Below are 24,337 nucleotides of genomic sequence, written 5' to 3'. Positions count from 1 at the left end.
AAGAGCGACCATGCCACGAAGGTGTTGGCTTATGACTAATGGTTTCCTAAAGATGTGTGCAAGATGGGGGCATCAGGTGGTAACATACCAGGTTAAGCACACATGGTGCAAAGTGCTATGACCCGCACAGGAATCCCGGTTCAAGCCCCCAGCTCCACACCTTAGGGGGAATCACTTCACGGGAGGTGAGGCAGGTCTACAGGTGTCTATCCTCTTGCTTCTCTGTCTTCCCCTCCTCTCCTGCCATGTCTGCTGCCCTGTTCCATGGCCTTGCCATGTCTGCTGCCCTGTTTGCAGTGGCCAAGCCGCGTGGAGGGATCTCGCGTCCAGTGCCCTGCGCCACACGGTGGGGAGCTGGCTCTTGTGGGCTGGCCTCGGGCTCCTGCGTGTTGGCATCAGGCTCTTGCATGTTGGCATTGGCCTCCTGTGTGCTGGCGTTGGGCTCCATCGTGTTGGCATCGGGCTCCTGTGTGCTGGTGTTGGCCTCCTGCGGGCTGCAGGGCTGCGGGGCTGCGGGCACAGTGTGCAGGCTTGTCTGGGCGCGGCCGGCTGGCTGGCGGGCTGGCTGGCTGGCTGCTCCACCAGGTGGAAATAGCAGCTCCGCGCCTCGCCTCTCACCCGCTGGCTCTTCCTGACTCCGCTGGCTGTTCTGAGTGCACACGAGCGAGTGGAAACCACAGAGTGGTCCAGAGATAAATGTTCCAGAAACAGAAAAACAGTCTCATGAAGAAAGGGCAGAAGCCTTTGGAGATCTCTTCACAAGCAGAAGAGAAGGCCATAGTGCATAGGTAGCCAAATTGTCTTTACTTATCTGAGGGATGCACAGGTCAGGTCCATGGGGGTGCCATTTGTTGTTAAAATTCGGAGGCTCCAGCTCGCCAGGCTAGCTTCATGGCGGGTAACAGAGACTCGAAGACACACGGCTGGGCAGGGAAGCTGTATTTCTTTATTCAGGAACAGCAATTCATAAACTAACCCAAACTAATCAAACAGACTCTCAAGCCTGAGGCCTTGAGGTCCCAGGTTCAATCCCTAGCAGCACCATAAACCAAACTAATCAAACAGAACTCTCCTGCCTCCTTTCCCCTCGGCGGCGCCAAGCACTCTCCAACTCTCGAAATCAGGAACTCTGCAACTCTCTTGGGGTTCCTTGGGGCAGGGACAAGCGGGCCCGCGAAACTAGCAGGACTGAACCACAATCAACTAGAGATGGGGGGGAGAGGACCAAACTACTATGAAGAGTACCAACACTGGGTGGAGTCCACTGGGCCACAATTTCTAGAGGTGTGTTAATGGCGGCTCACTGTGGAGAGCCGCTGGTCTGTCCCCAGAATCAGCAGAAGCACTTCTCCAGGATTTCCATCTCTAACTGGCTCTGAAGAGAGGCTGTGAACTGCTCTGCACTGGCAGCCCCAGGTAAGCAGGGCCCTCTGACAATAACATGGGCTTGGGGACGGAAGAGGTTGTCTAAACCCAACAAAGGATTTTAATGTAGATTATTTTTCCGCCCATGCTGTTGATTGCTAAATATAAAAGTCTGATCATGACGCTGAATAAATGTCTTTAAAGAAACAAAACACTGTGCTACTAAATATAAATAAATATGAACACTGGACACAGAGCTGGCTCACACAAGAGAGCATTTGCTGTACTGTATATGAGATTTCAGGTCTGAGCACCCCACGGGAGCACCACAGGGAGGCAAAGTTCCACTTGGGGTGGAGCAGTGTAGTGGAATCCCTCCTCTCTCAACCTCACAGAAACGTAAAACAATGAGAAAGTCAACACATGAGTCCTCGGATCAGGCAAGCTCCAATTTTCTGGAGAGCAGCTCCCCCTGAAACTTAAAAAATATTTATTTATAAAAAAAGAAACACTGAAAAAAACATAGGAAAAACAACTCCACACAATTTTCACCCCCAGAACTCTGTATCCCATGCCCTCCCTTGACAACTTTCCTAGTCTTTATCCTTCTGGTTGTATGGACCCAGGGACCTGAACACATGTAGCCAAAGGTTGGGAACTAATCCTATGGATTCATGGCCCCTGCCATCATGACTAACCAACCTTTGGAGGGTGGCTGGAGACGCCCAAGGTTCCCCAGCCTCCCTCCCAGGTCAGGAGCCTAGGCTAACAGAGCTGCGTGGTAGAGACTTCGAGAAGGTCTTGGCTAAGCCAGCCTGGACAGCTTCTGGGCACAGCCTGCTCCTCCAGACATGCCAGGAACTGCTAGATGGAGCTCAGCCCTGGGGCCTGGATGAGAAGGTGCCGCTTATCATTGGGGAGCTGCCTATCCTGCACTGGAACAGAGAAGGACAGTCTGTGAAATGCATCAGCAGAAGAGAGCCTTGTCCAGTTACTTCAGAGTGTGAGGAACACCAATACCACCACCTGTGACTTTTGTTTTCACACAGGGGAGGATTGGAATTGAGGGTACAGGGAAGGGAGCAGCAGAATACACAAGACCACTGAGCTCATGGGCAGAATGTAAACAACCACAGGATAGTCTGTGCAGACTAATGGACCCCTTATACAGAGACAGAAAACTTTCTCTGCCCAAGAGTTAACAGAAAATTCTGGTAAAGCAAAGAGCACTGCTCCTGTGTCAGACAACACCTATCCAGAAATAACGGAGTTCTTTCCCTTTAATCCTCTAGATTTTGAGAGCTTTTCACCTGCTTCAAGTACATCAGATTGCATATTTGCCCTTGAGTGGTGTGCCCCTCATGATTCTTGAAGAACACAAGGAACTTGACAAGCTGTTGAACCTGGATCCCCCTTTCCCTGTGAGGATGCCTACCCCACTGTGGGAATCTGATATGTTCTAGTCTCCTTCAATCATTCTGTCAGCCCTGGTTGACAAAATGCCTATTTGATGTGACTGACCTATTTAAACTTGACACTTTGTGGTTTGTTTGTGTCTAGTTTTTATTAATAAAATAGTTCTTTAACAAAAAGAAAAAAAAGAGGCTGGGAGTATGGATGGTCCTGGCAATGTCCAAGTTCAGCAGGGAAGCAATTCCAGAAGCCACGTCTTCAACCTTCTGCACCCCATAATGGCTATAGGTCCATACTCCCAGAGGGATAAAGAATAGGAAAGCTGTCAGGGGAGGGGATGAGACACGGAGTTCTGGTGGTGGGAACTGTGTGGAGTTATCTTAATACTATGGTTTTTATTTTTTTTCTATTTATTTATTCCCTTTTGTTACCCTTGTTTTTTTTTTTATTCTTGTAGTTATTATTGATGTCATTGTTGTTCGATAGGACAGAGAGAAATGGAGAGGGGAGGGGAAGACAGAGAAGTGAAAGACATCTGCCAACCTGCTTCACTGCCTGTGAAGCGACTCCCCTTCACAGGTGGGGAGCTGGGGGCTCAAACCGGGATCCTTTCACCGGTCCTTGCGCTTAACCCACTGTGCTACCGCCTGACTCCCTTGTGTTTCCTTTTATAAAAAGTATTTATTCCTTTTTGTTGCCCTTGTTGTTTTATTGTTGTTGCGTAGGACAGGAGAGAAACGGAGAGGAGGGGAAGCCAGAAAGGGGGAGAGAATGACACCTGCAGACCACCTTCACTACCTGTGAAGTGACGTCCCTGCAGGTGGGAGCCAGGGGGCTCGCACCCAGATCCTTATGCTGGTTTTTGCATTTGCACCACGTATGCTTAAACCGCTGCGCTACCACCAGACTCCCTAGTGTTTCTTTTATATAAACATTTAAATTCAAGGCACAGGAGGTGGGATAGTAGGTAGGTTTTGGATAAAACCACTTCAGGACCACTCAGTAGCATCTTCAACAGCTGGTGTTTCTGTCTCTTCTACAGCATGAGAATATGTGCTTTTCAACTAGACAGATACAATTTCTGCAAAAATAAGATATTCACGTATTGTAGCATCCATTATTGTTCCACTGTTTAACATTCACTGGTCTCTCCAGTACACGTTCCTTACTAGGTCTGTAATGTGACTCTACAATGTCTATACTGATAAGAATTGTTTTTCTAATGCCAGTGACTTTATATGTGCAAAAACATCTTATTGATTTGAATACATCTAAGCATTGTTGACATCTAAATTTTCAGTATCGAGTGGATTTTTTTCATATATTAGGACTTATGATATATTTTCATATATTAGGACTTATGATAAAGAGTCAAAGTACACCAATGATTTATCCACTGCACTACCTCCCAGACCACACATTAGAAATTTTTTAAAATTTTTATTTATTTTACCTTCTGTTGCCTTTCTTGTTTTTATTGTTGTACTTATTATTGTTGTCGTCTTTGTTAGATAGGACAGAGAAATGGAGACAGGAGATGAAGACAGAGAGGGGAAGAGAAAGATAGACACCTGCAGACCTGCTTCTCCAGCTGTGAAGCAACTCCCTTGCAGGTGGGGAACTGGGGGCTTGAACCAGGATCCTTATGCTGGTCCTTGTGCTTTGCACCACCTGCACTTAACCCACTTTGCTACCACCCAACCCCTAAGATATTTGTATTGTTTCCAAGTGTACTATTTTATAAATACTAAGTATCTTTACCCCCTTTTTAAGACTTCCATTTCCTTGTTACATGTGAGAAAGATTTTCCTATAAAGTGGAGAAATGACAGATAATGTAGAACATCATTATGGTACTTTTGTTGCCAGTGACTCAGATGGGAACTTCAGTCACGTACGTCACATACAGCATATTTCAGTCACTTGTCCAAATATTCTATAACCTAGTCATGAAGTATCTTTGATGAGTTTAGTTAAAAATTAATCTATTTGTTGTAGTGTTTATAAGTTTTATGTTCTTATTATAGATATTATTTTCTTAATAACTTGTATTAAAAAAGCTGATATGTATTTATTAAGTTAGCAGAGAGCACACAATTAAGAACCCATAAGTTGGGAGTCAGGCAGTAGCCCAGCAGGTTAAGCAAAGGTGCCACAAAGCACAAGGATTAGCCTAACTTTCTTGGTTCGAGCCCCGGGTTCCCATATGTAGGGAAGTCTCTTTCTAAGCAGTGAAGCAAGTCTGCAGGAGTCTAGCTTTCTCTCCTAATCCTCTCTCCATTTCTCTCTGTCCTATTCAACAATGACAACACCAATAACTACAACAATAAAACAGGCAACAAAAGGGAAGAAATAAACGAATAGAAAAATAATAATAAACATAGGTCAGGGAAACCCTGCAGGTACCAGATCTCTGTAAATTACATGGAATCAAAATATTTGAAAGCACAGTAGCTTTCTGGGTGGTACACCACATTTTAGTGTAAATTTAACTCTCACCTTAGTTTACTCCCATGCAATTTAGGCTGCTCTTTGGTGGAATGTTCTTGTACTTTTTCTAAAATTACAAAATATACAAACTATTAGAAATTATACAAATAGTGGTCTGGCAGGTGGCACAGTAGCTAAGGCACTAGACTCTCAAGAATGAAGTCCGGCAGCACATGTACCAGAGTGAGGTCTGGATGTTTCTCTCATTCTGTCATCCACAAGAAGAAATAAGTAGGGGAGTCAGGCTGTAGCGCAGCGGGTTAAGTACAGGTGGTGCAAAGCACAAGGACCAGCATAAGGATCCCGGTTCGAACCCCAGCTCCCAACCTGTAGGGGAGTCGCTTCACAGGTGGTGAAGCAGGTCTGCAGGTGTCTATCTTTCCTCCTCTCTGTCTTCCCCTCCTCTCTCCATTTCTCTCTGTCCTATCCAACAACGAAAACAACAATAATGACTACAACAATAAAACAAGGGCAACAAAGGGATTAAATAAATAAAATAAATATTAAAAAAACAAATAAGTAATTAAATAAAGAAATTATACAAATAGATCAAATTTATTATTTTTGTCACCAAAGCACTTCTCAGCTCTAGTTTATGATGTTGCAGGGGACTGAACCTGGGACTTTAGATAGATCCTTAGGAGTGAGAGTCTGTTTGTATGACCATTGTGCTATCTACCACCACCATGAATTTTTTTAAAGAATTTATTTCTTGGAGAGTCGGGCAGTAGCACAGCAGGTTAAGTGCATTTGGTGCAAAGTGCAAGGACCAGCCAAAGGATCCCAGATCAAGCCCTGGCTCACCACCTGCAGTGGAGTGGCTTCACAGGCAGTGAAGCAGGTCTGCAGGTGTCTACCTTTCTCTCCCACTCTGTCTTCCCCTCCTCTCTCCATTCCTTTCTGCCCTATTCAACAACACCACCAATAACAATAAAACAAGGACCACAAAAGAGAATAATTAAAAAAATTATTTTCTTTATTCTTGAGAAAGATGCACAGAGAGAGAAAAAAACAGACATTAATCCAGTACATGTGCTGCCAAAGACCAAACTTAGGACCTCATGGTCAAGAACCCAATGCTTTATCCACTGCGCCACATCCCAGACCACAAGATTGAATTTGTGGTCCATGATGAGCCACAATCAAACACTGTTCACTTAACACTGTCTCCATTTACACAATGGTGTACAAAAAGCCATTTTTTGTCTTTAGTTGAAAAATTAAGGCTATTAGAGTTACCTAGTGAAAGAAAGTTCCACAAATTTTTATTTATTTATTTTTATTTATTCCCTTTTGTTTCCCTGGTTTTTTATTGTTGTAGTTATTATTGTTGTCATAGTTGTTGGATAGGATAGAGAAAAATGGAGAGAGGAGGGGAAGACAGAGAGGGGGAGAGAAATATAGACACCTACAGACCTGCTTCACCGCTTGTGAAGTGACTCCCCTGCAGGTGGGAAGCCAGGGCTCGAACCAGGATCCTTATGCTGAACCTTGTGCTTTGCGCCACCTGCGCTTAACCTGTTGTGCTACAGCCCGACTCCCTCAAATTTTCACACATCACATCTCTGTAGTTTCTTCTCTGAAGGAGTCAATAGTGTCCACTCCTTTTGAGTGAATATCACAGTTACATCTTCATAGGTCATATCCCTATTCTTAATCTTCCCCTCTATACTTTTGTAATTAGTAAATGATAAAACCTTAAGGTTGTGTGGGAGTACAACTAATAAGATGCTCACATTACCATATAAAAGGACCAAGATTCTATATATCCTAGTTCTCACATACACGGGGGGAGGGGGTGGCACAGGACTCTTGACAAGTGGTGGAGCAGTTTTGGCCATTTCCTTCCTTATTTATAATGTAAAGTTAATATAGGTAAAGAGAATTTAAATGACATAGTCGGGGTTTGTTGTTTTCACCGGGCTGGCTTCACGGGTGGGTAACAGATGACCCAGGACTCATGGCTGGGTTGTCCACAGTATCTCTTTATTCATGCAGGACGCAGCGCAATCTATACCAAGCTAAGCTAAACTAACAACCATCTAACTACTACAAACAATCTCGTCCTTATAAATATACTAGCCCAGTAGGGTGGGAACAGGATGCGATGCAGAGAGGGTGGAGAGAAAAGTGACTGGTGAAAATCAGGGTATGACAAGGAGAGGGGGCAGAGCAAAAAGATATCATGAACCAGTGGGGATTAAACCAATGCCATGCAGTGGTTATGTAAATAGAATACAGTGGTTATGTAAATAGAATGCATACCAACAATTCCCCCTTTCTTTTTAACTAATGGCCATAGTATCTGGAGTGTGGGGTGAACAGAAACATATATCATACAGGCATTTTCAAAAGAACTGGCATACGACATGGAAAACAAAATAGGCGAGCAGCAATAACCAGTGTGATGCCAAGGGGAACATTTCTTGCCTCAAAGGGCAAGGCCTAGCAGGTGAAAGGGCATTTCTTGCCTCTGGGAGCGCTTCATGCCTCTGGAGGCATCTCTTGCTTCAAAGGGCGTTTCCTGACTCTGTGGGCATAACCTAATAAGGAGGGGGAGTTTTCTACACCTGGGAACAGAGCCTGCAGGCGAGGGGACATGTCCTATAAAGTGTCAAGGCAATTGGCTCAAGTTAGTCTTTGAGAAACACAGCAGCGTGTACCAGTAAGTCCGATGGAGGTGTCAGTCCAATGTGCTGACCACAGAAGAAAATGCCAAGGGATGAAACGCTGCATGTCTGTCTTGATGGGGAATGTCAGCCACCAGAATTCTGCTTTTCTGTAGAGAGTGATCTTTGGAGTCTGTGAATCTCTTTCTTCAGGTCTTGCCAGGTCACATCATTGGTTTCCGGGGGTGTGTTGTAGTCATTCCATCTTGTGGGTGATGTCAGAGAACAGGGGTCCAAATGTATTTCCAGGAATTTCCATTTGAGTAGATGCTTTTTCATGTGAAGACTTGACAGCTGAAATTCACTTACTTGTCAAACAAAACTTGTAGCAGATTCAAAGTTTACTATAATTGATAACTCCATTATAATTGGAAGTCCTTTCTAGTATGATTTCAAAGTTGTTGAAACAGTTTAAACTCAATAAAATGTGGAAAGGTAAACAGAAGAACAATGGTTAGAAGCCTTAGGCATGAGAATAATTAACAATCATTGCACTATCTGCCCCGCCCATAACTCATACCATTTCAGGATTAAACTTTTCAGATTTATGCCAAGACGTAAAAAAGAAATCAAAGGACGGAAAAAACAATTTTTTGGATTGTTTCTGGATGTCTCTAGAAATCATGGCTGCGTCCAGCATTTTTTTTAAGTCAATGTCATACAAAAATTCAGTCATTCAAATCACTCTCTTATGAAACAGATCTCACCATGTAGCATGAAGAATCCCCAGAGGGCGTCCTAGTCCAAAAAGCTCCTCGAAATTCCATTTAGTGTGCTTCTGACTATTCCTGCTGGATTGCTTCAGGCACCCATTTTTAAAAGTGTCTTCCCATCGAAGAAAGAATCCAATCAGGAGAGTAGAACTAACCACGTGTCTCCATTCTTGGGGACTGCCAGGGTACTGGAGAACGCTCCTCAAAATAGAGTAGTCCTTCTCCATGGGAAACATGTGAGAAGTCCAGAAAGTCCCAATGGAAATCCCCATGCATATCCCAACGTCTATGATCACGGTCGTAAAGAACCAAATTGTGGCCCAGAGCAAAATGTAGTCCTTCTCCTCGGGAAACATGGGAGAGGGAATCCAGAAAGTCCAAGGAGAAATCTCTGTGCATCTCCCAAGCTCTATGATTAGGGTCACAAGAAACCAAAGTTCCTGGTCAGGGAACCGAAGTGTGGCCCAGAGCAAAATGTTCCAAAGACAGAGAAACTGTCTCATGATGAAACAGTAGAGGCTTTGGAAAACCTCTTCATAAGTAGAAAGACAACCCATGGCAGATGGGTAGCCAAGTTTACTTATCTGGGCGATGGGTGGGTTAGGTCCCACATTGGTGCTGGTCCCTGTGGCTATTATGTCAGTCCCTCTTCAGGCGCCATTATGTTGTTTTGTTTTCCATGTCTTATGCCAGTTCTTTTGAAAATGCCTGTACGATATAGGTTTCTGTTCACCCCACAATCCTGATACTATGGCCATTAGTTAAAAAGAAAGTGGTAGGTGTTGGGTAGTATGCCAGCTCCCCCTGGCTTCTGCTTAACCAAGCACCGGTATGCCTATATAGGGATTAATTTGATCCCATTCAAAGCTACGGTCTATTTACAAAAATCACTTTTACATTTACATAAAGCACCACACTCCCTCAAGGGCATTAGTGGTTTAGTGGTAAAATTCTCACCTGCTCCGCCCCCTCTCCTTGTCATACCCTGATTTTCACCAGTCACTTTTCTCTCCACCCTCTCTATGTCACATCCTGTTCCCACCCTACTTGGCAGGTATACATTAAAGACACCATTGTGAGTTTGAGTTAGTTGTTAGTTTAGTCTAGCTTGGTATAGATTGCACTGCGTCCTGCATGAATAAAGAGATATTGCGTACAACCCAGCCATGAGTCCCTGGTCATTTGTCTCCGTTCGCGAAGCTCAGCCCAACAGGGGGTTGTATTTTTAAATGGGAAACTGGGGAACGTTATGCATGTAGAAACTATTGTATTTACTGTTGAATGTAAAACGTTAATTCCCCAATAAAGAAATAGTTTTTTTAAAAAAGAATTTGATAGGGAGAGTGAAGTAGAAGGTAACTGGAATTGAACCTATAGCCCCTGGGGACTTAGAGCTCAAAGTTGGTGTGTCTTCCTCTATCTTCAGTTCTTCTCATAAAAAGAAAATAAACATTAATTTCATTTATTATATATGAATAAAAATTTCACATCACACACACACAGATAGATATATCTCTACTTCACTTTCCTTATTAAATTCTCTTCACCTATATAAAACTCAAAAATATAAATAAGAAAATAGCCACTGGGTGTAATGAATTCATAATGGAGCCACAATGATAAAAAAAAAAGTTGGGATAAAAAAAGAACACGTGGTCCAGGAGGTGGCACAGTGTTAACACTTTGGACTCTCAAGCATGAGGTTCTGAGTTCAATCCCCAGCAGCACATGTGCCAGAGTGATGTCTGGTCCTTTCTCTCTCCACCTTTCTCATTAATAAACACAATCTTTAAAAAAAAAACACATGTGATGATTATGATAAATTTCTTAGAAATGAAACAGGAAGAGGTCCGGGAGATGACACAGTGATAACGCTTTGGACTCTCAAGCATGAGGTACCGAGTTTGATCCCCTGCAGCATATGTGCCAGTGTGATGTCTGGTTCTCTCTCTCCTATCTTTCTCAAAAATAAATAAAATATTTTTTTAAAAAAAAGAAATGAAACATCTCAAGCCACACAGCTCTTTATTATTAACAGGTGCAGGGCAGGGTGCACCTGGTTAAGGGTACATATCACCATGACACAAGATCTAGGTTTGACACTTGCTTCCCTCCTGAGTGGGGGACACTTCATGAGCAGTGAACAGGCCTGCAGGTGTCTCCTATCAAATAAAATGGAAAGAAAAAAAAGGCATTCTGCAGGAGTGGAGTCAAAGTTCTCACAATGAGCTCAGGAAATAACCCTGGTTTAGGGTTGGACCATAGTATTTTGTTCCTTAAGATGCACATGGATATTACAACAGTAACCAAAACCTATAGAAGTCATCCTCATACAGTACATAATATCTGATTTGGAAATGTCTTCAGAAACCTGAGCTCAACATCAATGATAAAAAAATTAATGGAAAAATGTACCACTGAGACTACATCAAATTGAAAATATTTGGTATAATCACAAAACCTATCACCAAGACAAAGAAATGCAGTAAAATAAAATAAGAAATCATATTTACATGCTATACATCAAAGTGCTAATCAGCAATATATGTACTCACACAACTTATTAGAGTAACATGAAAAACCACAATAAATGTACAGAAAGACATTTATAATCTCTTTAACCAAGATGTTTAGTCAAAGGGCAATTAAAAATCGCTCACAGTCCCTGAGTGTCAGATACCTGCATATCAGAACAATAAAGTTTCATTTTTTAAAAAGAGAGTAATTCTGATTTAATACCCTTTTGTAGATTTACTGAATTTTATAATATCTTACAAAAAGATTAAGAAAAGCATACATAGAAACTAGGCAGGGGGCTGGGCGGTGGTGCAGTGGGTAAAGTGCACATGGTGCAAAGTGCAAGGACCAGGAGAAAGATCCCGGTCCGAGCCCCCAGTTCCCTACCTGCAGGGGAGTCGCTTCATAGGTGGTGAAGCAGGTCTGCAGGTGTCTGTCTTTCTCTCCCCCTATCTGTCTTTCCCTCCTCTCTCCATTTCCCTCTGTACTATCCAATAAGAATGACATCAATAATGACATCAATAATAAGTACAACAACAATAAAAAAACAAGTGCAAAAAAAGGTAAAATAATTAGATATAAGCCATTACTTTTATCTGCAAAAATTAAAACATTTTCAACAGTTCTATGTCACTAATCAACATAAGAATAGTCATCCCATATTCAATGCTGGGTATAGAGAAAAAGAGGGTCAAGTGGTGGCACACTTCCTAAGTCTTCATTTTATAGTGTGCAAATACCCAGTTCAAGCCTCCTGACCCATCTACAGGAGGAAAGCTTCATGAACTGTGAAGGAGGGCTGCAGGGTTCTGTGTCTCCCTTGCTGTCTTCCCTGCCCCATCCATTTCTCTCCGTCTCAATCCTTTATTAAATAAACAAACATTTAAAAAAATCTACTATAAAAAGATAGAAAATCCCTTCAAGCTCCATCCAAGATGAATCAGAGAAGGTGGGTTCAGTGATTTTATTAGCTACATAGTATTCATTTGTGTATATATACCACAGCTTTCTCAGCCACTCATCTGTTGTTGATCAGCTGGGTTGCTTCCAGGTTTTAGCTAATACAAATTGTGCTGCTATGAACATAGGGGTATACATATCTTTTTGGTTGGGTGTTATGGTGTCCTTGGGGTATATCCCCAGGAGAGGAATTACTAGCTCATATGGAATGTCCATGTCTAGCTTTGTGAGAGTTCTCCAGACAGATCTCCACAGAGGTTGGATCAATTTACATTCCCACCAGCAGTGCAGAACCGTTCCTCTGTCCCAACCACCTCTCCAGCATTAGTTGCTGCTGCCCTTTTTGATGTCTGCTATTCTCAACAGGGGTGAGGTCCTAGCTCAAAGTTGTCTTTATTTGCATTTCTTTGACAATCAGTGGCCTGGAGCAATTTTTCATGTGTTTGTTAGCCTTTTGGATTTCTTCTGTTATGAATATTCCGTTCATATCCTCTGCCCAATTTTGGTTGGGGACATTTGGTTTTTTGTTGCTAAGTTTGCTGAGCTTTTTGTATATGTGGTTATTCATTTCTTGTCTGATGTATTGCATGTGAAGATCTTCTCCATTCTGATGTGTCCCTTTGTTTGTGTGATAGTTTCTTTGGCTGTGCAGGTTTTCAATTTGATGTAGTCCCATTGACTAGTTATTACCATTTTCTATTTATTTTCTTTAAAAAATATTTTTTACTTATTTATATATTATATAGAGACAGCCAAAAATTGAGAGGAAAAGAGGGCTAGAGAGGAAGAGAGACACGAAAGCACCTGCAGCTCTGCTTCTCCACTTGTGAAGCTTTCCCCCTGCAGGTGGGGACTGGGGACTCAAACCTGGGTCTTTGCACACTCTAACATTGTTGGGTAGTATGGCAGCTCCCCCTGGCTTCTGCTTAACCAAGCACCAGTATGCCTGTATAGGGATTGGTTTGATCCCACTCAAAGCGGCGGTCTATTTACATAAATCACTTTTATATTTACATAAAGCACCACCCTCCCTCCAGGCCATTGGTAGTTCAGTGGTAGAATTCTTGCCTGCTCCGCCCCCTCTCCTTGTCACACCGTGATCTTTCACCAGTCACTTTTCTCTCTACCCTCTCTATGTCACATCCCATTCATACCCTACTTGGGAATTATATATATAAAGACAACATTGTTCGTTCTAGTTTAGTTTTAGTTTAGCTTAGCTCGGCTCAGATTGTGCTGTATCCTGCAGGAATAAAGAGATACTGCATACAGCTCAACCATGAGTCCTGGGTCGTCTGTCTCCCATCAGTGAAGCTCAGCCCAACATAACATGTGAAGGATCCCTTTGTTTGTATGATAGTTTTTTTCTAACTTTTAAAATTCTTTTTTTAAAACTTTATTTTTATTATTAGAGAAAGACAGAGAGAAATTGAGGGGAAGGGAAGATAGAGATGGAGAGAGACAGAGAGAGACACCTGCAGCCCTGCTTCACCACTCGTGAATCTTTCCCCCTGCAGGTGGGGACCAGGGGCTTCAACCCGGGTCCTTGTGCACTATAGAGTGTGTGCTTAACCAGGTGCGCCACTGCCTGACCCCTCTACTCCTTTTTTTTAAATTAATTAATTTATTGGATAGAGACAGCCAGAAATTGAAAGGCAAGGGGGACTAGAGAAGAAGAGAGACAGGTGGGGACTGGGGACTCAAACCTGAGTCCTTACACACTGTAGCATGTGCGCTCAACCAGGTGTGCCACCTCCCAGCCCCTATCACTTTCTATTTCTTTGAATACTGACTCAGTTCAGTGTACAGGTATTTCATGTCTTTTCATGTCAGGTTTATTCCTAGGTATTTTACTGATATTGCTGCAACAGAAAATGGGAGTGTGAGTCAGGAGGTGGTGCAGTGGGTTAAGTGCATGTGGCGCAAAGCACAAGGACCGGCGTAAGGATCCTACTTCGAGCCCTGGCTCCACACCTGCAGGGGAGTCGCTTAGCAGGCGGTGAAGCAGGTCTGCGGGTGTCTGTCTCTCTTCCTCTCTGTCTCTCCCTTCTCTTTCAATTTCTCTCTGTCTCTATCCAATAACAAATAAAAAATGGAAGTGAATTCTGGATATCCTCTTCTTTGGATTTAGTATTTGCAAAAAGAAATGTCACTGATTTTTGTACACTCGATTTTGTAGCCTGACTCCTTGCTATAATGCCTAATAGCTTCCAGTAACTTTCTCCTGGATTACTTAAGACTTTTTTATTTTAAAGAATTGATTTATGAATTCATGAGAAAGATAGGAGTAGAGAAAGAACCATCCATTGCGGGGCTAGCTTCCAGGGCAGAGACAGACAAAAAGGGACTCATGGCTGAGCTGGGAACGCAGTTCAATCTTTATTCATGAGCGGGGATGCAATTAAACAACCTAATCTCTAATCACAATTCTGTCCTATCTATCTCCTGAGTTGGAAGTGTCAGGAACAGGAAGTGCGTAGGATAGGGGGTGGGGAGAATAGCATACTAACTAGTGGGGATTAAGCCAGTGAGAACAATGATTATATAAGTAGACTACAGCCTCAAGCAGTGTAACAGAAGGGGTCTTAGAAGCAGAATTTAGAAGCATACAAACAAGACATCACTCTGGTACATGTGTTACTGGGGTTCAAACTCAGGACCTCATGCTTCAGAGTCTAATGCCTTAGGCACTGCATCACCTACCAGACCACTTTAAAAAAATTTTTTTATAGTGGTTCAGGAGGTGGTGCAGTGGATAAAGCATTGGATTCTCCACATGAGGTCCTGAGTTCAATCCCTGGAAGCACATGTACCAGAATGATATCTGGTTCTTTCTCTCTTTCTCTCTATCTCGCTCTTCCAATCTTTCTCATTAATAAATAAAATCTTTAAAAAAAATTTTTTATTGTCTTTGTTTATAGGAGACAGAAATAGAGAAGGAAGTAGTTGAAAGAAAGGGAGAGAGACAGAAAGACACCTGCAGCTCTGCTAAGCCACTTGTGAAGCTCTCTCCTTGCAGGTGGGGACCGGGGGCTCAAACCTGGATTCTTGCACACTGATGAATATGGGATGATCTCACTCTCAGGCAGAAGTTGAAAAACAAGATCAGAAAAGAAAACACAAGTAGAACCTGCATATTGCACCAAAGTAAAAGACTCTGGGTTGGGTGGGTGGGAAGAATACAGGTCCATGAAGGATGGTAAATGACACAGTGGGGGTTGTATTATTAAATGGGAAACTGGGGAATGTTATGTATGTACAAACTATTGTATTTACTGTTGAATGTAAAACATTAATTCCCCAATAAAGAAATAAAAAATTTTTAAAGGGCTGGGCAGTGGTGTACCTGCCTGAGCACACATGCTACAAGCTAAGAAGAGGGTTCAAGCGCCCATCCCCAACTGCAGGCAGAAAGCTTTGCAAATGGTGAAATAGGAATGCAGGAGTCATTATCTCTACCCTTTCTACCTCCCCATTCCTACTGATTTCTGGGTGTCTCTATCCAATACATAAGTAAATAAATAAAAATAAAAACCCATAATACCTAAATACTTTCATATAAAGATATTATGCCAAATATAATGATATCATTACAGGAATTTTGCATGCATTAACTGAACTTCTATTTGTTAGTAACAACTTTTGGCTTTGTGTTGAAATATTTTTCACTGAAAATACTGATCTTCTCTGGAAGGGCTACCTCTAAGTATCCTAAAAATATAGATATTTTTAAAGATCCTGGTTCGGAGCCTCCGGCACCCAACCTGAATGGGGGGGGTTGCTTCACAGGTGGTGAAGCAGGTCTGCAGGTAACTATCTTTCTCTCCCCCTGTCTTCCCATCCTCTCTCCATTTCTCTCTGTCCTATATAACAATGACTACATCAATAACCTTAACAACAAATAATAACTACAACAATGAAAAACAAGGACATCAAAAGAGGATAAATAAAAAATATTTAAATATATATATAGATAGTCATACATTGAAGATATTCTTATTGCTTCCAAGTGTACTATCTTATAAATACTTAGCAACTTTGCTTCCTTTTAAAAATTTCCATTTACTTTTTACATGTCAGAAAAATTTTCCTATAAAGTGAGAAAAGACAGATAATGTAGAACACCATTATGGTCCTCAGTGACTCAGATGGGAACTTCAGTCATGTACATCACATACATCACATTGGAGTCACTTGTCCAACTGTTCTATAAACTAGTCATGAGGTATTTTTGATTTGCTTATTTAAAAAATTGATCTATTTGTGGCAGTGACTATAACTTTCATTTTCTGAATGAACTGTATTAAAAGGAGTCATATGCAATTGCTAAGTCAGTAGAGAGCATACCATTAAGAACCCATGAAGCTCCTTATACAGGGAAACCATGCAGGCAAATGATCTCAGTAAATTACAGAGACAAAACTTTTGAAAACACAGTAGCTTCTTAGGTGGTACATCACACTTTATTGTAAATGTAACTCTCACCTTTGTTTATTACCATGCAAGATATATTACCATGCAAGATATGCTGGAATGTTCTTCAATCTTTTCTAAAATTACAAAATATAAAATGTATTAGAAACTATACAAATAGATTGAATTCTTGATCCCTCATGAGTCACAATAAAACCTTGCTCACTGAACAGTATAGCCATTTCTACACTGGTGAACAAAAAATGATTTCTCTTCTAGTTGAAAAATTAAGGCGATTAGAGTTACCTATGGAAAGAAAGTTCCTCAAATTTTCACACATCACATCTCTGTAGTTTCTTCTCTGAAGAATTTAATAGTGCCCACTCCTCTTGAGTGAAAATCACAGTTACATCTTCATAGGTCACTGAGCCCTAAAATATGTGCAATGTGATCATGTGAGAAAATGCGAGCAACAGCAGATTAGCCATTCAGTCTCTACTTTAGGAAGTCTGTGAATGACTGTCTCATCTGCAAACATGTCTTTGGTGACTTGAAAACCAAATACCTCTTAATCATGCTCTAGAAGGTGGTACATTCATTAGAACACTAGCAATAGAAAACTGTTTTGCACCACATGCACTTAACCCGCAGTGCTACTGCTTGACTCCCATACATTTGCAACAAAATTTTTTCAAGAAATAATCTTCAAAACTATAAATTGCTGTGAAATAAAGATATAAGGCAAACAAAAATGTTGATTACTGGTGGATTATTAATGATTTTCTAAACTAAATGACCATTTTGAAAGTTGCATATAAATGCGATGCAGCCTCCATCAAAATCCCTAAGAACATGTTTAGAGCAAGACAATGATGCTGAAAAGTAAATAGGTGAAGTCTCTATAAAAGATGATGTTGGGGAAAATGAATCAGTCACCGCATGCATATAAAAACCAAACAACACCATCACATGACAAAATGGGTCAACTCAAAATACATAAGCACTTGGATGTTAGACTAGTCTCCAAAAAATCTACAGAAGTCATCCTCAGTACAGTACATAATATTTGAATGGGAAATGTCTTCAGAGACCTGAGATCAACATCAAAGATAAATAAATAAATGGACAAGTGAACCACTGAGACTACAACTGAAAATATTTGGTATAATGACAAGACCTATCACCAAGACAAAGAGATGCAGTAATAAAAATTTAAAAACATATTTACATAATATACATCAAAAGGATAATCAGCAATATATGTTCTCACACAACTCAGTAGAGTAACATAAATAAACACAGTAAGATGTTTAATCACAGGGCAATTAAAAATCATTCACGAGGGAGTCAGGCGGTAGCACAGCGGGTTAAGCACAGGTGGCGCTAAGCACAAGGACCAGCAGAAGGATCCCGGTTCGAGCCCCTGGCTCCCCACCTGCAGGGGAGTCACTTTACAGGCGGTGAAGCAGGTCTGCAGGTGTGTCTTTCTCTCCTGTCTTCCCCTCCTCTCTCCATTTCTCTCTGTCCTATCCAACAACAATGACATCAATAATAACTACAACAATAAAACAACAAGGGCAACAAAAGGAATAAATAATGAAAATAAATAAATAAAATTAAAAAAAACTTAAAAAAATCATTCACGGGAGTCAGGCGGTAGTGCAGTGTTTAAGTGCAGGTGGCGGAAAGGGCTTGAATCAGCATAAGGATACCGATGCAAGCCCACTTGCAGGGGAGTGAAGCAGGCAGTGAAGCAGGTCTGCAGGTTTCTGTCTTTCTCTCCCCCTCTCTGTATTTCTCTCTGTCCTATCCAACAACGACAAATTCAATAACAGCAAGAATAAAAACAAGGGCAACAAACAGGAAAATAAATAAATATAATTTTAAAAACCAAAGAAATAAATAATAAAGAGAGGGGAAGATAACAAAGTTTCTGCCTGAGGTTCTCAGGTACTAGGTTCTATTGGCTGACCATAAGCCAGGGATATAAGCCAGAGATGAAAGCCAAGGATGAGCAGTGCTCTGGAAAAAGAGAGAAAGAGACAGAGATACAGAAATAAGATGTGCAAAACAGAAACAGTAAAGTAAACATGTATAAATTAAAGGACAAAGTATTCAAGAGGAAAAAGAAACAGAATCTGATGTGGGGCAAGTCACTTACCCAAGAAACTGCCATCTCTTCCTCTTTCCCTGAATGTCTTTCAGGCCAGAAAATGGAAGATCAATCACAGCAATAGCTTGAAACTCTGTTTAAATCTAGCAGCACAGCCTCTTCACTAGACAGTATGGCCCCTAGATGGAAGATACTGTAGTGAATAAAAGGTACAATACCCTAGCTGTGCAATGGAAACAGAAGAGGTTATGGAAACATGTAGTGAGTTATCCTGCCTGTTAGGAACATTACCAAACCCACGAATTCGACTGACATCTCTATCTAACCCTTTTTCGACTGACATCTCTATCTAACCCTTTAAATTTTTCTTCAACAAAAGCATCCACCAAAATCTAGTAGAACAGGGGTCGGGCGGTAGTGCAGCATGTTAAGTGCATATGGAGCAAAGCACAAGATACCAGACTCAGATGGAGCTTCGAGACATTACAGCTACCAAAGGGATGTGAATTTTTTTCTTATGTAGCTGATCTTTTAATTATAGGGCATAATAAGGAAGCTGTGACACAGGCTCTGTTAAACAACTGAGACAACAGGGATAGACTATTAATCAGGTTAAGGTCCAAACCCTGCTCAAAATGTAGAGTTCCTTTTTGTTTCTTTCATCCTTTCTTTTATTTTCTCTTTTGTTGCACTTGTTGTTTTTTATCATTGTAGTTATTATTGCTGTTGTCATTGTTGTTAGATAGGAGAGAAATGGAGAGAGGAGGGGAACACAGAGAGGAAGAGAGAAAGACAGACACCTACAGACCTGCTTTACTGCTTGTGAAGCAACACCCCTGCAGGTGGAGAGCCAGGGGCTCAAACCGGGACACTTACACCAGTCCTTGTGCTTTGTGCCATGTGCACTTAACCCATTATGCTACCATCCAACTCCCAAAAGTGTAAAGTTCTTAGGAGTACATTGGTCAAACACGGGACCTAAAATTCCCGAGGCTGCAATAGACAAAATTAAAGCCCTATGAACACCACAGAATAAGTCTCAAACCCAGCAAGCTATAGTAGGTACATTCATGTATTGGAGGAACCACATACCACACTTACAAATGGTGCTTAAACCTTTATATGACATAACTAAGAAAACTGAAGATTTTGAATGGGGAGAACCACAAGAAGAGGCCTTTGGCATAGTGAAGAAGAGAGTTATAGAATATAAGGAGCTCATGGATATTAAAAAAGGTCAAACGGTAGTCATTGATGTATTCTATAAACTCAGCTGGGGAAACTGGAATAAATTTGTTAGGGAACAGAGCAGGCTAACTCCCGTAGGATTTTATTGTAAAAGATTCCCATGGTCAGAGAACAAATTTTCCTTGTTTGAAAAGTATGTATAGACAGTCTATGAAGCTTTGAGAACGTGCCACTCTATTTTGAGGAATAATCTGGTAGTCCTCCAAACTACCCTGCCCATATTAGATTGGGTTGAGGCACCAGCAGAGGCATGGACTGGCCTACCCATGGAAGGAAAAGTGCTTCAATGGAAATGGTATCTGTCCACTTTCTTCCTGGGGTATCCCTGGAAGAGAAGAGGATGGTTTTGTGCACAGAAGTTCCAGTTCCGATCTCACACAAGAAAGACCAGAATTACATGCAAGAGCAAGAGCCTTTATTCGCAAGCTTAAGCTTGGGCGGCTGACATCTGTCCACACAAGGGGAGAGTCTGCACTGATGATAGCAAATTTCTCACTCTCCAATTTTTATAGTACAGGGAACAAGAGGAATTGCTTTCAGTTTAAAGACTGTTACAAGGAACCATTGGTTTCAGTGTAACAGTCTCTAACAAGTAACAGTTGGTTTCAGTGTAACAGTGTCTAAGAAGTAACAGTTGGTTTCTGGGTAAAAGTCTCTAACATGTAACAGTTGGTTTCTAACCTCCACAGATGGTACCCATGGTGTCCGAGCAGTTGTTACAACAAGCTCTGGGGGGGCAGGTATATACCTCCCACACACACACCTCCCCTCCCCAGAAACAGATACCTATTGAAGAATGGTGACCAGGGCAATACTCCTTCTCTCTGGTTCACTGATGGTTCCACTACCACACAAAATAACATGGTGAGATGGAAAGCGGCAGCACTGCGACCATCCGATAACATGATCATTATTGATCAAGGCATGTCCCACGCCACACAACATGCAGAAGTTATAGCAGCTCTTTTAGCTGCCAGAAAGTCTTTGAAGGAGACACAGGATTTACATTTGTTCTCTGACTCATGGTGTGTAGTAAAAGAGATAGTCTTCTGGTCAGGAAAATGGGAACATACAGATTGGAAAATCAATGGAAAGGCGATTTGGAGCAAAGAAGCATGGAAGGAGCTACACCAGATTGGGAGAGACATCAAAATTTAGGTATACCATGTAGATGCTCATAAGAAAGATGAATCTTTACAGACTAAATATAATAATGAGGTTGATAAATGAGCAGCATTATAGGAAAAATAGACAGGGGATGGAGAGTGACAGAAAATACAGGAACAAAATTAAAGTTAAAAAGGGACTCCCAGATTAGACCCATCACACTAGAGGAAATCTTAGAAGTTCATGAGTTTTTAGGGCATCCCGGGAATCATGGAACACACAAGTGGTTTAAAGAAAGGAATGCCAAAGTCACTTGGCACACGGCAAAGGAAGCTATCAGGTCCTGTAAGAATTGCCCAAAGAACAAATAGATTTTCTCATAGATACCCAGGACAGACTGCAATAAAATTACATTTTAACCATACCCTACAAACAGATTTTATAGGACCCCTAAAACAGTACAGGGACAGATATTCTTATACAATAGAAGATTGAACAGGTCTAGGATGAGCAAGAAGTGGCAACAGCCCCTCCGAGAATCTGGCTATCCTTGAGGAGATGTTGCTGAGGAGTTATTCTGATGCAGTCTCCGCCCTCAGGTTTTTCTATGCCCCGCAAAATCCTAGAGTGCCCCCTTCAACCAATCCTGGCCCTACACGTCACCCCTGGTTCTCGCCAAATAAAAAGCCCCTCACCCCTCTCCTCTCTCTCTCTGGGCTCTCGGCTCTCCCTCTCTGAGGTCTCGCTCCCTGCTCTCCCCCCATGGTCGGCCATTGCCGGCTGGCTCCACGTGGTCTGAACCAAACCTCCCCCCCATCCTATAATAAAGATTTGTGTACCCCTTTGCTCTGGACGTCCACTCTCTTCTCTGTGGTGCAGCCCGACACCAGACCACTGCAACAACATCTGGCGCCCATCGTGTTCCGTACCCACACCACGCCCGGCCTGAGGTCTCTGAAACCGCCCAGACACAGGTAAGTGGCATCCGCCCACTTCTGTGGCCCTGCGTTTCCTTCCACCATGGGAAATTTCTCGTTTTATGAGGTGTCCCAGTCATTATCTCTTGACCTGGGACAGATTCGTGCTGTCATAAACGGTTTAATTTTCGCTACCCCTTGGATTTTTTTAAACTGTGGTCGCCACTTTCAAGATATTTAAAACGTGGTATGCCATAAGGATAAGTGACCTTGAGGCTGAGGTACGAGAGTTAAATCACATGTGCTTAAGACTTAGACATCCTAAGCGATCAGCGGCTAAATCCAAGAATTCCGTTCCCACAGACACACACACGTGTTCGGACGCTCCTCCTCTCACCCCGGCCCCTTCCACCCCGGTTTCAGCTTCGCCTGAGGTTTCTGAGTCCCTGAACCCTCCCCCTGCCCCTGCCTCCCTGGTTTCAGCTCCGCCTGCAGCTTCTGCATTCCTGACACCGCCCCAGGCCCCTGCCTCCCCAGTTTCAGCTCCGCCCCGGCCCCTGCCGCCCTGGTTTCAGCTCCGCCCCCGGCCCCTGCCGCCCTGGTTTCAGCTCCACCACCGGCCCCTGCCGCCCTGGTTTCAGCTCCGCCCCCGGCCCCTGCCGCCGCGGTTTAAGCTCCGCCTGCAGCTTCTGCATTCCTGAACCCCGCCCCTGCTGCCGCGGTTTCAGCTCTGCCTGCAGCTTCTGCGTTCCTGAACCCCCCTGCCCCTGCCGTCCCGGTTTCAGCTTCGCCTGCAGCTTCTGCGTTCCTGAACCCCGCCCCTGCCCGTCGTCCTGGATTCAGCTCCGCCTGCAGCTTCCGTTTTCCTGACCCCGCCCCCAGCCCCTGCCGCTGCGGTTTCAGCTCCGCCTGAGGCTTCCTCGTCGCTGAACCCGCCCCCTGCTGATATGTCACCATTAAGGGACCTAGTGGCTGAGATACGAGAGCTAAAGGATATTTTTTCAGCATTTAAGGAATTTCAACCATGTGCAGTCCACCCCGGGAGCTCCGTCCCCGTAGATATGCGTTTAGTCACCCCTGCAGCCACTACAGCAGTTTCTACTGAACTTTCCACTTCTGTAGCTCCCTCTCCAGCGCCATCGGACCAAATCCACACATTCCCGGTAAACTTGGCCCCTTCTAAACAAAACCCTCAAACGTGGCAGGCATATTCCTCTAAAAGACTTGGAACACTCAGACAAGCAGCCAGGGAGGACGGAATGCATTCCCCACGGACCAAGTCCGTCTTGAGGAGTTTTTACCAGCATTTAAATATACCACGAGACTGGAAATATCTGGCTCGTGCTGCACTCCCAGACCCACACTATCTTCAGTGGCAGGCATGCTTCCACGATGAGTGCTCTAGGCAATCGCAGGAAAATAGTAACAAACAGGTAGAATGGAATTCTGATGCTTTGTTTGGAGCAGGAGCTTATGAATCTGGAGCTCAGCAGGCAGAAGCCAGGTTTCCAACCGGTTATTTTGAACAGGTACGCATCTGTGCAGCACAAGCATGGGAAAGGGTGACCACACCCGATGTAGATCCGTCAGCCCCCGTTGACTCTTTTCACCAAGGCTCTGATGAATCATTGGCGAGCTTCATCTCAAGGGTGAAGAGAAGCTTAAGGAGAAAGGTTTATAAACCTGATGTCCGCAAACTACTCCTGCGCTCTATTGTCTGGGAAGGCATGACACCACAATTCCATCAGGTATGCCTTTATCTTAAACACCTACACCCAGATAATTGGATTCTAGCGACACAGGAACTTACATCAGGCAATTATGGGGCACCCGCTGCGACGCAGGTCTATGCAGGTGCCCCACGTAAGCAAAATGGGGCCTGCTTTCAGTGCGGTCGCCAAGGACATTGGAGTAACCAATGTCCTGATAAGTTGCAACCACGCCTCCAGTCAGGGAAAACACACCTCCAGCCAGAGCAACCCCGCTTTCAATCAGGGAGCCAGAGACCACGTACTGTTTGTCCAAAATGTCGTAAGGGGTTTCATTGGAAGAGAGATTGTTGGTCCCAATTTCATAAAGAGGGTTCGCCCCTGAATGGTACAAATTCAGGGCCTGAGATTTTGTGGACCACTCCTGTTTTAGAACGGGGGCCACCCTTCTATGACAGTAAAGATTGGCAATATTCCTTTTAAATTTTTGATTAACATGGGGGCAGAAAAGATGATTTTAAGGCAAGAAGAGGTTCCCCAAGATTGGGAACTTATCCCTGGACCCAATTTACATGGAATAGGAGGGATGACAAGAGCATTTTGCACATGAGACTCGCTTATGTGGGAAGACCCAGAAGGTTCTACCGGACACTTCCGCCCTTTGGTAGCTAATATTAGCACCAACTTACTGGGCAGGGATCTTC

The 24,337-nt window shown here is 43.0% G+C and overlaps 1 long non-coding RNA gene across 1 annotated transcript in view; it reads right to left on the bottom strand.

Moving 5' to 3' along the window:
* LOC132542446 (uncharacterized) overlaps positions 1 to 24,337 on the bottom strand; it is a 280,081-nt gene that overhangs the window by 240,412 nt on the left and 15,332 nt on the right. Inside the window, exon 2 of the long non-coding RNA XR_009553458.1 lies at positions 18,701 to 18,831. This is a non-coding gene — a long non-coding RNA (uncharacterized LOC132542446). The remainder of the gene's footprint in view (positions 1 to 18,700; positions 18,832 to 24,337) is intronic.

Source organism: Erinaceus europaeus, chromosome 13 (genome assembly GCF_950295315.1).
Source record: "Erinaceus europaeus chromosome 13, mEriEur2.1, whole genome shotgun sequence".
NCBI classification, from domain to species: Eukaryota; Metazoa; Chordata; class Mammalia; order Eulipotyphla; family Erinaceidae; genus Erinaceus; species Erinaceus europaeus.
Note: the sequence above shows the minus strand (reverse complement) of the source record. Positions and strands in the feature narration are given on the sequence as shown.